Genomic DNA, 14,106 nt, shown 5'->3' with positions numbered 1-14,106 from the left:
TCCCCCAACTCAGCGGAGAAAGGGCAAGTGGATGGTATTCACAATTTTGAGGCCTTGCATAAGGAGCACATGGAGGCCCTGTATAAGTGGCGAAAGAAATGCATTACCTCACCAGTGACACTCATGGTTACCTCACAGAAGGATCTGCTGTTCCCACCTGCGAACATACAAAACCAGGGGGAAGCAGGACACCGTCGGTCTGAGGGAATGCAGAAGGAAATGATTTCTTCTGTTGATAATCCTTTTCCCACATTTTATTCACCCAGTAGTTAACCTCTCAGAATTTTGAAAATGGTAGGAGAATGGTATCTAATGCTTGCATTCTTTTCAAAGCACAGCTCCATATTAGTGTAGCTTATCAGGTATAAATTCAGTCACCAATCCACATCCACATACCCACTCATTCACAACATCACTTACACATTCCCCCTCGTTCCCTCTCACACAGCTAATATAATGCTTCAAAACATACCAAAATTCTGTTGAAACATTGTTTTGTTTCATATATGGTCTCTAGACAACTGAATTATAGTGGTGTAACAAGATTCTGTAATTATATCTGCAGGACATAAATGGTACATGGTTCATTTACTTCATGGTTAGAGATCACTGTTGGGGAGGCTTTAAATATGTTAATTGCCACCTCTGCTATCAGAGTAATCAGGGGAATGTCAGTGATCAGGTTAAACATAAATCATCTGGTGTCATTAATAGCAAATAGTACCATGAGTTCTGTCGTACAGTTAATGAAGAGAGTGGTTTCCTAACGCAAATTAGTCAGAGTAAAGATGTAATAGTGAGAATCAGTGCAAAGATGTATTTCAGAGTTAATCAGCAGCCTCTGACATTACTGTAATTTCTGCACTGATATGCATCAGTTCAAGTCTGGAATGACTTTAAAATAATTGGATGTGGCCATTTGCTTCAATCGCAATGTTATCTAAAACAACAATTAATGGATTGCGCTGAAGATGTTGATGGGGGAAACTTTTGCTCTTCACCCTTTGTGAAGAATTATTGTGGATTAGTGACAGAGAATAAATCACTTTTTACTTTGCGATTTACACAGAAGTCAAGCAGGTTATTACTTAATTATACATTTTCTGTGCATGAGTATACACTTCAGAAATATATTAGAGGGAACATTACAAGAATGGACAATCACAGTGCCTCATGCAATACCCACCTCAGCAACCCCCACCCTGTCCCCCCTACACACACACACACACAAACACACACACACACACACACACACACACACACACACACACACGCACACACACACACGCACGCACACACGCACATGCACGCACGCACGCACGCATGCATGCACACACACAACATTTTTTCAGTGGAAAAATGCCAATGGCAGAAACTATTCCACTTACGTCACAGACAGGAAAGCATGTGGTAGGTTAACAATGAAAAGTTAAACGTTGTGAAAGTTAACACTGGAAAATTAAAATGCCAATGGCAGTGATGAGCCATCAATAACTCTCGGAGACGGGAGGCAAAAGATAGGCTTTTATTAGCTGCAAATGTGACCACAACATCTTGGAGACTGAGGGAGGAGCAGTGCCTCCAATTGCCTTTATACAGGGGTCTGTGGGAGGAGCCACAGGAGCAGTCAGCAGAGGGGCGTGTCCAGACAGGTATACACATAGTTTACCACAGGCAGAATCTATTCCATTTATGTCAGAGGCAGGAAAGGATGTGATTGGTCAACACTTGAAAGTTAAACTTTGAAATACAATTAGATTTGTTTTTAATTAAACCACAATGTCATGAAATATCAAGAATGACAAATTCAGCTTTTGATGTTTATCAGTACATCTTATTTTATTATTTGTGCTTCTGTTAAGTTAGTTTAGTAATGGGATGAATTTTTCTTTAGTAGAGTTTTGCAGCAACAGCTTTTGATTGTATGCCGTCTATCTCGTTGTGAAAAACCCCAAAGTCCTTCTCAGCAGTTTTATGGAAAAGGAAATGTTTGAGTTCATGTCATTTAATGAGATATTAGGAGAAATGAACTATGACTTGGTCTGAGAGATAAACTTCAAGATGCAGCATTAAAGTGAGAGTGAGTTTGAAATGCAGAGGGAAATCTAGATCCAGGGACCCAGCCTGCTGATGGCATGGCAATCAATGGCAAAATCAGGAGTGTGCATAGATTACGATTGAAGATCTCAGAGTCATAAAGAGATACGTTGGGCATAGAGGATAAAGCTATACATATATTTTCTTATATTTCTCAAAAAATAGAAGAAGTCCCTTTGGTCCATTGTGTCTATGCCAGCATATCGGTTTCACCCTCCCCCTCCCCCAGCTTGTTTTCCTGTAACCCTAGTCCTGACGAAGAGTCTCAGCCCAAAATTTTGACTGTACTTCTTCCTATAGATGCTGCCTGGCCTGCTGCGTTCTACCAGCATATTGTGTGTGTTGCTTTCCTGTAACCTATTCTCTTTCACATGCCCCTCCCCCCTCAATCCCCAATTCTCGTGCTAGCCAGTAATGTTGGAGTAATTTCCAGTAACCAATTAATTTACCAACCTGTTCCCAAGAAAACAGTTCCAGTTCATCCGATCTTTGGGACGTGGGAGGTAGGTGAAGGACACCCTTGCGGAATGCGCAAACCCTATACAAACAGTCCCTGAGGTTCTAATCAAAAACGGGGGGGTGGAGCTGTGAGCAGCAGCAGATAGACAGTAACACATTTGCCATGATTATCCTCAACACAAGTTCTCCACAAGGCTGCGTCTTCAGCCCCAACTCCACTCCCTACATAATTGCCACTTTGTGGCCAGATTCTGCTGCAACTCAGTCTACAAATCAGCAGATCATACCATTGTCCCGGACTGTACCTCAAGTAAGAGAGAGTTGGAGTACAAGAAGGAGATGAGAGCCTAGTGAGATGGCTTCATGACAATGACCATTCATTCCCTCAATGTCAGCAAAACAGAAGAGCTGGTCATTAACTGCTAGAAGGGGAGCGGTCCACATGCTCCTGCTTAAGTCAATGGTTGAGAGGGTTGAGAGCTTCAAGTCCCTAGCAGTGAAATTCACCAATTACTCTGTTGGTCCAACCAGGTAGACCTCACAGCCAAGAAAGTCCTCTTCCTCAGGAGGCTAAAAAAAATATGCATGTCTCCTTTGGCTCTCACCAATTTTTCTTTGATTATTACCTCAATGCATTTTTTTTAACAAAATCATCTGTATAGATGCATGCAAAATGAAGTGTTTCACTGTATCTCAAAGTGTGTGACAGTAACAAGCCAAATTTACCATGACAAAGAAGAATGAGAATTTGGAAGTGAGAACTGGAATTATGAAGCTGAACTAGGAGCCAGAGGGCAAATGGTGAGAGTAATGAGTACTGCATATGATCCTGGTCACCACAACACAGGAAATATGTGACTGCGTTGGAGAGCATACAGAGGGGTTATGTGAAGACTTTACCAGGACTGGAAAATTGCTGCCATAAGATTGGACAAGCTTGACTTGTTTTCTTTGGAATAGAGAAGGCAGGTGGAATGCATTGGTGTATGACAAAACTAGAAGGAAGCTAAAGCTTTTGGTGTGAAATGGCATTTGACAAGTCAGAGCCTCTTAGGAAGACTTCAAAGCCAGTATGCTCTGATAATGGGACAGGTAAACAGGAAGGACCTATTTTCTGCAGCTCTAAGAGCATAGCTATAAAGAAGAAGGATTAGAGAAGAGAAAGTAGAAAAAGCATTTCCCCAGAGGGGAATTCCATGGGCATGGAATTCAGTGGCTGAAAGTGCAGCAGTGACAGAAATCCTCGTATTTCATCATGATGTCCTAAAGTCATAGAATCAAACAATTGTCAGCTAATTCATTTTCAGTCAGCCACCAAGCAACCGGCTAAATGGGATTTGGTTGCGTACTTGGCAGCATGTCCTGCATGGTATCTGATCAAGTTCTGGAAGGAAGAATGCAGCTGGATAGGTTTTTTAAACCAGTGTGCAAAACAAAAAAACAGTATTGTTTTCTTCTGTGTCATAAATTCTCTGTGATACCACCAGAGGCTGTGCCCATAAGGAAGTGGGCAGCAGGATCTGGTTTGAGGTTAGACTTGTGCAGGAACGAAGATGCAGAAGTGGCCAGGAGAGGATCGAAACAGTCAACTCAAGAAGCAGCAAATTCCAGATTACAGCAACTGAAATAGACAGTAGACAACAGACAATAGGTGCAGGAGTAGGCCATTCGGCCCCTTGAGCCAGCACCACCATTCAATGTGATCATGGCTAATCATCCACAATCAGTACCCCGTTCCTGCCTTCTCCCCATATCCCTTGACCCCGCTATCTTTAAGAGCTCTATCTAACTCTTTCTTGAAAGCATCCAGAGAATTGACCTCCACTGCCTTCTGAGGCAGAGCATTCCATAGATCCATAACTTTCTGAGTGAAAAAGTTTTTCCTCAGCTCTGTTCTAAATGTCTTACCCCTTATTCTTAAACTGTGGCCTCTGATTCTGGACTCCCCCAACATCAGGAAGATGTTCCCTGTCTCTAGCGTGTCCAATCCCTTAATAATCTTATATGTTTCAATCAGATCCTCTCTCATTCTTCTAAATTCCAGTGTATACAAGCCCAGTCACTCCAATCTTTCAACATATGACAGTCCCACCATCCCAGGAATTAACCTCGTGAACCTATTCTGCACTCCCTCAATAGCAAGAATGTCCTTCCTCAAATTTGGAGACCAAAACTGAATACAATACGCCAGGTGAGGTCTCACCAGGGCCCTGTACAACTGCAGAAGGACCTCGTTGCTCCTATACTCAACTCCCCTTGTTATGAAGGCCAACATGCCATTAGCTTTCTTTACTGCCTGCTGTACCTGCATTCTTATTTTCAGTGAGTCATGAACAAGGACACCTATATCTCATTGTACTTCCCCTTTTCCTAACTTGACACCATTCAGATAGTAATCTGCCTTCCTGTTCTTGCCACCAAAGTGGATAACCTCACATTTATCCACATTAAACTGCATCTGCCATGCATCTGTCCACTCACCCAACTTGTCCAAGTCACCCTGCATTCTCCTAACATCCTCCTCATACTTCATACTGCCACCCAGCTTTATGTCATCTGCAAATTTGCTAATGTTACTTTTAATCTCTTCATCTAAATCATTAATATATATTGTTAATAGCTGCGGTCCCAGCACCAAGCCTTGCGGAACCCCACTAGTCACTGCCTGCCATCTGAAAAGGACCCGTTAATCCCTACTCATTTTTTCCTGTCTGCCAACCAATTTTCTATCCCTGTCAGTACCCTATCCCCAATACCATGTACTCTAATTTTGCCCACTAATCTCCTATGTGGGACCTTATCAAAGGCTTTCTGAAAGTCCAGGTACACTACATCCCTTGTCCATTTTCATAGTTACATCCTTAAAAAATTCCAGGAGATTAGTCAAGCATGATTTCCCCTTCGTAAATCCATGCTGACTTGGACCGATCCTGTTACTGCTATCCAAATGTGTCGTAATTTCCTCTTTTATAATTGACTCCAGCATCTTCCCCACCACTGATGTCAAGCTAACTGGTCTAAAATTCCTTGTTTTCTCTCTCCCTCCTTTCTTAAAAAGTGGGATAACATTAGCTACCCTCCAATCCTCAGGAACTGATCCTGAATCTATAGAACATTGGAAAATGATTACCAATGTGTCCACGATTTCTAAAGCCACCTCCTTGAGTACCCTGGGATACAGACCATCAGGCCTTTGGGGAGATCAAGCCAATGGTTGTGAGCTTACCTAAGTAACCAGATCATCTGATGGCCACGTGCACCACCAGGACTTGACTGGTTTGGCCACGGACAGTTACAAACCGGAGGAAGTGAAGGTGTCCCGAGAATATTGAGTGATAGGGAATGATGACGATGGGCTGGAATTTGCTGATTTTCAGCCAGCGGTTCTGCAGGGATCTGCCAGTTATCTGGAGCATGTCTGCCAAGGCATTTTGGATTTCTGCTCACATGCCACGTGGAGCAGAAGAGAATGTGATAGAATTCAGGCAGCAGTGCATTGGTTCCTTCTCTTCATGGCTGAATATGCCAGTGTCCAGGTGCAGTTCCACGCAGGGCTGTACCAAGGGGCGGACATACTTTGTGTACCACCCCCCATGACACATCCAGCTCTCTGCTGTGGGCCAGAATCCTGTGTTCTCTAGGCAAAGCGGTTTGCAAAGCTGCTTTTTTAACTTCAAAATAATTACTGCTTGCAAATTACATTAGGAACTAAAGACTGGTTCTTGCTTGAATTAATATCTAATATATTCACATAATTTCATAACTCCAGAATAATCTCTAACAGTGCATCCCTATTTTGCAACATTTGCATTCTTTATGAAGCACACGCACAGCTTTACCGTATCCTGAGGAAAAATATTTTATTTCACATATACAGAGTAGTAATGTGGCAGACAAGTTGCTCACAGTATATCCTTCAAATAAGTGAATTAATTAATGAGGTAATATGTTTTTAATGGACTAATGGTGAGTGGGCCAGTGAATGGACTAATGGTGAGTGGTCCAGTGAAGGAGTGGAGATTTGAGGCTTTGACTCGAGAGGCTTCGACGAGAAGAGGCTGAGGACGAGCTTCACTCCAAGTGAGGTAAGGCCGAGTAAGTTCCTTTCAAAGGAGAAAGTTTCAAAAGTTGAGGCAAGAATTGGGTAGGTCATGGCAGCTGAGATCGGCCCCGTGGTTTGTTCATCCTGCAGCATGTGGGAAATCAGAGATACTTCCAGTGTCCCTGACGACTATGTGTGCAGGAAGTGTGTCCAGCTGCAGCTTCTGGCAGACCGCATTGAGCATCTGGAGCTGTGATTGGATTCATACTGGAGCATCCGCGATGCTGAGAAAGTTGTGAATAGCACATTCAGCGAGTTGGTTACACCACGGGTAAAGGCTACACAGGCAGAAAGGGAAGGGGTAGCCACTAGACAATGTAGCAGAGGAGTCCCCTGGGGTCATCTCCCTCCTAAACAGATATACAGTTTTGGATACTGTTGGGGGAGATGTCTCATCAGGGGAAGGCAGCAGCAGCCGAGTTCATTGCACCATAGGTGGGCTCTGCGACACAGGAGGGAAGGAAAAGGAGTGGGAGACCTATAGTGATAGGGGATTCGATTGTAAGGGGAATAGATAGGCATTTCTGCAGCCGCAAACGAGACTCCAGGATGGTATGTTGCCTCCCTGGTGCAAGGGTCAAGGACGTCTCTGAGCGGCTGCAGGACATTCTGGAATGGGAGGGTGAACAGCCAGTGGTCGTGGTGCACATAGGTACCAACAATATAGGTAAAAAACGGGATGAAGTCCTACAAGGTGAATTTAGGGAGTTAGGAGATAAAATAAAAAGTAGGACCACAAAGGTAATAATCTCTGGATTACTACCAGTGCCACGTGCTAGTCAGAGTAGAAATAGGAGGATATTTCAGATGAATACATGGCTTGAAAAATGGTGCAAGGGGGAGGGATTCAAATTTCTGGGGCATTGGAACCAGTTCTGGGGGAGGTGGGACCGGTATAAACAGGATGGTCTGCACCTGGGCTGGACTGGAACCAATGTCCTAGGGGGAGCGTTTGCTACTGCTGTTCAGGAGGCTTTAAACTAATGTGGCAGGGGGATGGGAACAAGTGCAGAGAGACAGAGGGGTGTAAAATGAGGGTAGAAGCAAAAAGTAGTAAGGTAAAAAGTAAAAGTGGCAGGCAGGCAAATCCAGGGCAAAAAGCAAAAAGAGCCACTTTTCAACATAATTGTATAAGGGCTAAGAGTGTTGTAAAAACAAGCCTGAAGGCTTTGTGTGTCAATGCGAGGAGCATTCGTAACAAGGTGGATGAATTGAATATGCAGATAGTTATTAATGAATATGATATAGTTGGGATCACAGAGGCATGGCTCCAGGGTGACCAAGGATGGGAGCTCAACATCCAGGGATATTCAATATTCAGGAGGGATAGACAGGAAAGAAAAGGAGGTGGGGTAGCATTGCTGGTTAGAGAGGAGATTAACGCAATAGAAAGGAAGGACCTTTCTGGAGGATGTGGAATCGATATGGGTAGAGCTGCATAACACTAAGGGGCAGAAAACGCTGGTGGGAGTTGTGTACAGGCCACCTAACAGTAGTAGTGAGGTTGGGGATGGCATTAAACAAGAAATTAGAAATGCGTGCAATAAAGGAACAATAATTATAATGGGTGACTTCAATCTACATATAGATTGCGTGAACCAAATTGGTAAGGGTGCTGAGGAAGAGGATTTCTTGGAATGTATGCGGGATGGTTTTCTGAACCAACATGTCGAGGAACCAACTAGAGAGCAGGCCATTCTAGATTGGGTATTGAGCAATGAGGAAGGGTTAGTTAGCAATCTTGTCGTGCGTTGCCCCTTGGGTAAGAGTGACCATAATATGGTGGAATTCTTCATTAAGATGGAGAGTGACATAGTTAATTCAGAAACAAAGGTTCTGAACTGAAAGAAGGGTAACTTTGAAGGTATGAGACGTGAATTAGCTAAGATAGACTGGCAAATGATACTTAAAGGGTTGACGGTGGATATGCAATGGCAAGCATTTAAAGATCACATGGATGAACTACAACAATTGTTCATCCCAGTTTGGCAAAAGAATAAACCGGGGAAGGTAGTGCACCTGTGGCTGACAAGGGAAATTAGGGATAGTATCGAGTCCAAAGAAGAAACATATAAATTAGCAAAAAAAAGCAGCACACCAGAGGACTGGGAGAAATTCAGAGACCAGCAGAGGAGGACAAAGGACTTAATTAGGAAAGGGAAAAAAGATTATGAGAGAAAGCTGGCAGGGAACATAACAACTGACTGTAAAAGCTTTTATAGATACGTGAAAAGAAAAAGATTGGTCAAGACAAATGTAGGTCCTTTACAGTCAGTAACAGGTGAATTGATCATAGGGAACAAAGACATGGCAGACCAATTGAATAATTACTTTGGTTCTGTCTTCACTAAGGAGGACATAAATAATCTTCCAGAAATAGTAAGGGACCAAGGGTCTATTGAGATGGAGGAACTGAGGGAAATACATGTTAGTAGGGAAGTGGTGTTAGGTAAATTGAAGCGATTAAAGGCAGATAAATCCCCAGGGCCAGATGGTCTGCATCCCAGAGTGCTTAAGGAAGTAGCCCAAGAAATAGTGGATGCATTAATGATAATTTTTCAAAACTCCTTAGATTCTGGATTAGTTCCTGAGGATTGGAGGGTGGCTAATGTAACCCCACTTTTTAAAAAGGGAGGGAGAGAGAAACCAGGGAATTATAGACCGGTGAGTCTGACATCAGTGGTGGGAAAAATGCTAGAGTCGGTTATCAAAGATGTGATAACAGCACATTTGGAAAGAGGTGAAATCATCGGACAAAGTCAGCATGGATTTGTGAAAGGAAAATCATGTCTGACAAATCTTATAGAACTTTTTGAAGCTGTAACTAGTAGAGTGGATAGGGGAGAGCCAGTGGATGTGGTATATTTAGATTTTCAAAAGGCTTTTGACAAGGTCCCACACAGGAGATTAGTGTGCAAACTTAAAGCGCACGGTATTGGGGGTATGGTATTGATGTGGATAGAGAATTGGTTGGCAGACAGGAAACAAAGAGTGGGAGTAAACGGGACCTTTTCAGAATGGCAGGCAGTGACTAGTGGGGTATCGCAAGACTTAGTGCTGGGACCCCAGTTGTTTACAATATATATTAATGATTTAGACGAGGGAATTAAATGCAGTATCTCCAAGTTTGCGAATGACACGAAGCTGGGCGGCGGTGTTAGCTGTGAGGAGGATGCTAAGAGGATGCAGGGTGACTTAGATAGGTTAGGTGAGTGGGCAAATTCATGGCAGATGCAATTTAATGTGGATAAATGTGAGGTTATCCACTTTGGTTGCAAGAACAGGAAAACAGATTATTATCTGAACGGTGGCCGATTAGGAAAAGGGGAAATGCAACGAGACCTGGGTGACATTGTACACCAGTCATTGAAGGTGGGCATGCAGGTACAGCAGGCAGTGAAAAAGGCAAATGGTATGTTGGCATTCATAGCAAAAGGATTTGAGTACAGGAGCAGGGAGGTTCTACTGCAGTTGTACAAGGCCTTGGTGAGACTGCACCTAGAATATTGTGTGCAGTTTTGGTCCCCTAATCTGAGGAAAGACATTTTTGCCATAGAGGGAGTACAGAGAAGGTTCACCAGATTGATTCCTGGGATGGCAGGACTTTCATATGAAGAAAGACTGGATCGACTAGGCTTATACTCACTGGAATTTAGAAGACTGAAGGGGGATCTTATTGAAACATATAAAATTCTAAAGGGATTGGACAGGCTAGATGCAGGAAGATTATTTCCGATGTTGGGGAAGTCCAGAACAAGGAGTCACAGTTTAAGGATAAAGGGGAAGCCTTTTAGGACCGAGATGAGGAAAAACTTCTTCACACAGAGAGTGGTGAATCTGTGGAATTCTCTGCCACAGGAAACAGTTGAGGCCGGTTCATTGGCTATATTTAAGAGGAAGTTAGATATGGCCCTTGTGGCTAAAGGGATCAGGGGGTATGGAGAGAAAGCAGGTACAGGGTTCTGAGTTGGATGATCAGCCATGATCATACTGAACGGCGGTGCAGGTTCAAAGGGCTGAATGGCCTACTCCTGCTCCTATTTTCTATGTTTCTATGTTTCTAATTAACAAATGAATGTTGACTAGGAAAAGAAAAATCTGCCTGTTCTTCACAATTTCTTGTTTGTATCTGACAGAGTGGATTTCAATGTAGTGTTTTAGTAGTAAATTTTATTATATCAAAAATATAATTTAATTATTAGGTATACATAGAAAATACAACCAGTATATATTTCATCTGTATTTATTCTACCATCAATCCGATAGATTCTCTTAGAATGTATCAACACCGTTAATGATTTTCTCCTTAAGCAAGGCACCAATGAAGCAAAGGGATTGATTGATATTTATTTATTCACTGATTGATTAATTGAGATACAATGTGGAATTTGCCTTTCTGAGCCATGCTATCCCCTGATTTAATTTGAGCCAAATCACGGACAATTTACAATGACCAATTAAACTACCAGCTGGTACGTCCTTGAACTGTGGGAGAAAACTAGAGCACCCAGAGGAAACCCACGCAGTCACGGGGAAAATATACAAACTCCTTACAGGCAGCGATGGGAATTGAACCCAGGTCACCAGTACTGTAAAGCACAGTGCTAACCACAGGGCTACCATGCTGCCCCTAAATGAGGCAGATTTTATCAAGCGTATCCAGGATAGTTTTTTGAGGCAATAGGTAGATGGTCCTATGAGAAACTGTAGTTTCTTTGGAAATGAAACTGGGCTGATGGTGAAAAGTGGGGTAACACTTTAGGAACAGTGTCCATGATTTTGTAAGTTTCAGAGGGGTAAAGGGAAAAAGATGATGTTCGTCCTCTAATTTGGAGGAAGTCTGATTTCAATAGAGAGGAGCTGTCAAAGCAGAAGCTTTTGGGTGAAATGGTATCTGACAAATGGGACCCTCTTAAAAGAGAGTTAGGAAGAGTTCAAAGCCAGCGTGCTCTGATAAGATAACATAAAATAAAATTTTATTCATCCCGAAGGAAGTTAGTGTTGCAAGGTTGCTCAGTCAGAAATATGTACGTACTTTAAAATGCAAAATGTAAGCATTAAGGTGCAATAAATACAAACTGTGTATTAAAAAATGAAAGTGCAAAGTACAGATGAAACCATATACTGACATACTTGAGGAGGAGGGGTTGTAGAGTCAAATACACACAGGGAGAAAGGATCTGTGGCATTCAATGGTGCACCTCAGTGTGTTACTAAAGGTGCTCCTCTGTTTGCCCACTGTGACATGGAGAGGGTGAGAGGGATTGTCAGTAACGCTCCATAGCTGCTGTAGCATCCTCCTCTCAGACACAACACCCAGGGAATCCAGTTCCACCCCCAGAACAGAACCAGCCTTCCTGACGAGCTTGTCGATCTTCTTGGCGTCAGCCGCGGTCACCCTGCTGCCCCGGCAGATGACAGCATAGAATACAATGCTGCCCACCACTGAGTCGTAGAACATCTGCAATCGTACTGCAGATGTTGAGTGACCAGAGCCTCCTCGGGAAGTGGAGTTGCCTCTGTCCCATTTTGTGCACAGCCTCTGTATTTTTTACTGTTTAGGTGAGTTCCCAGGTATTTGTAGCCCCGGATGACTTCCACATCCATTCCCTTGATGGAGATGGGAATGCAGGGTGTTTTCACCTTCCTGAAGCCCACCACCAACTCCTTTGTCTTAGTGATGCTGAGCTGCAGGTGATCCAGCCCACACCCCTCAACACAATTGTCCAGCCTCTTGAGCTCGACTGATACAGCCGACAGCTGCCAAATCATCTGAAAACTTCTGCAGGTGGCAGGACTCAGAGTTCTATCTGAAGTCTGAGGTATAGACAGTGAACAGAAAGGGGGGCAGGACAGCCCCCTGAGGTGCCCCTGTGCTGCTAACCGCAGTATCTGATATACAGCTCTGCAATCTCACATACTGTGGCCATCTGGACAGGTAGTCTGTAATCCAGGACACCAGTGGAGCATCTACCTGCATCTCCGTGAGCTTACTCCCTAGTAAAGCAAATTAAGGAAAATGATTCTCACAGTGGCACCTGTGCAGACTGATAAGGATAAAAGTTAAGACAGCAACATTAATGAACCTTGGGTGACAAATGATCTTGAAAGTTTGAACCACTAACAAAAAAGTATGTGACAGATATAGACAAATGCAATTGAGTGTGTCCTGGAGGAATATAGAGTGTACAAGAGAGTACTTAAGAAGTAGCCATGAGATATCCTCGGCAGGTGAGCTTAAGCAGAATCCCAAGTCTTCTGGTAAGTATCTCGAGAAAGAATGACACTCCTAAGTACTAAAGGGTTAATTTGTATGTGGAGTTAAGAGACATGGGCAAGGTAGAAATGACCTTTCAGAGCTATACAACTGCTCAACTCTAAACATTTGCTAATCTGTTATACAGGGGACCTTATTTAATTTCTAAAATATACTATACTCACAATAGACATAGAAAATACATTTACACCATGTCTTCCTCTTCTTTCGTTGCATCATCAATCTAATACATCCTCTTAAAAAACAACTCTCCTGTTTCCTCCATAAACAATGTACATGCTTGTTTGAGAAGCTGTTGCATAGGATGTGGAAATAATAGTGCCTTAGACTGTGGTCTTTCTCCACAAAGTCTCTGTGTTGGTTGAACTGATCTTCATTGTGTCCCTCAGCACGTACATCTGCACACTGGACTGCTATTGACTGGCACACTTACTTACAGACATCTCTTCACACTGTTTTGCAACAAGTTTCAAAGCAGAACGTAATATGTCTTTCACCTCTTTGGTGATCTCCCAGATGCAGTTGATGTTTGCCTCATTATGCACCCCTGAGAGTATCTGTAGATCAAGGGTAATCTGTTATACAACTGTCCAGGCAAACCCTGACAAGAAACACTGCTTCCTTCTCTAGATCATCTTGACCAGCACACATCCATGAGGAATTAGATGATTGTCTCGTCCACACTGTAACCATCTTCATGAGACTCTGCAAGACTATCAGATGGTGAGGGAAACTCTCACAAGCTCTTGGTGCTTATTCAAAAGTTGTGTCCATTGACTTTGGAAGTCTGTTCAGGGAACCATATCACAGGATTCATAGTTCCCTCAACCCACAGGACCTGCATGATATTTCCCTCTAATCGCTGCCTGATAGACTTGTTTAAATCTGACATTTTAGTGCAGATTTTTTTGTGAAGAACAGGCAGTGTGACAATGTCCAATTGAATGTAGCATTGTGCAGCAACAAGGCAAGGCCCAACCTTCGCAACATGGGGATGTGTAGAACCTCAGCACTTGGTGTTTGCAGGCTTTGCTTGTATGCATAGCCACATACAAAGATAGCTAGATGAAGGTTATTTGGGTATGTTTCCACCTCTGACACTACTTTCTCAAGATGCTTGTCCATTATAATTCAACAAATGCAACCCATCCTGGGTTGCCAGATGCAATGG

This window comes from Hemitrygon akajei, chromosome 8 (assembly GCF_048418815.1).
Source record: "Hemitrygon akajei chromosome 8, sHemAka1.3, whole genome shotgun sequence".
NCBI classification, from domain to species: Eukaryota; Metazoa; Chordata; class Chondrichthyes; order Myliobatiformes; family Dasyatidae; genus Hemitrygon; species Hemitrygon akajei.
The sequence above is the reverse complement of the archived record's forward strand: the minus strand, read 5'-3'. Positions refer to the sequence as shown.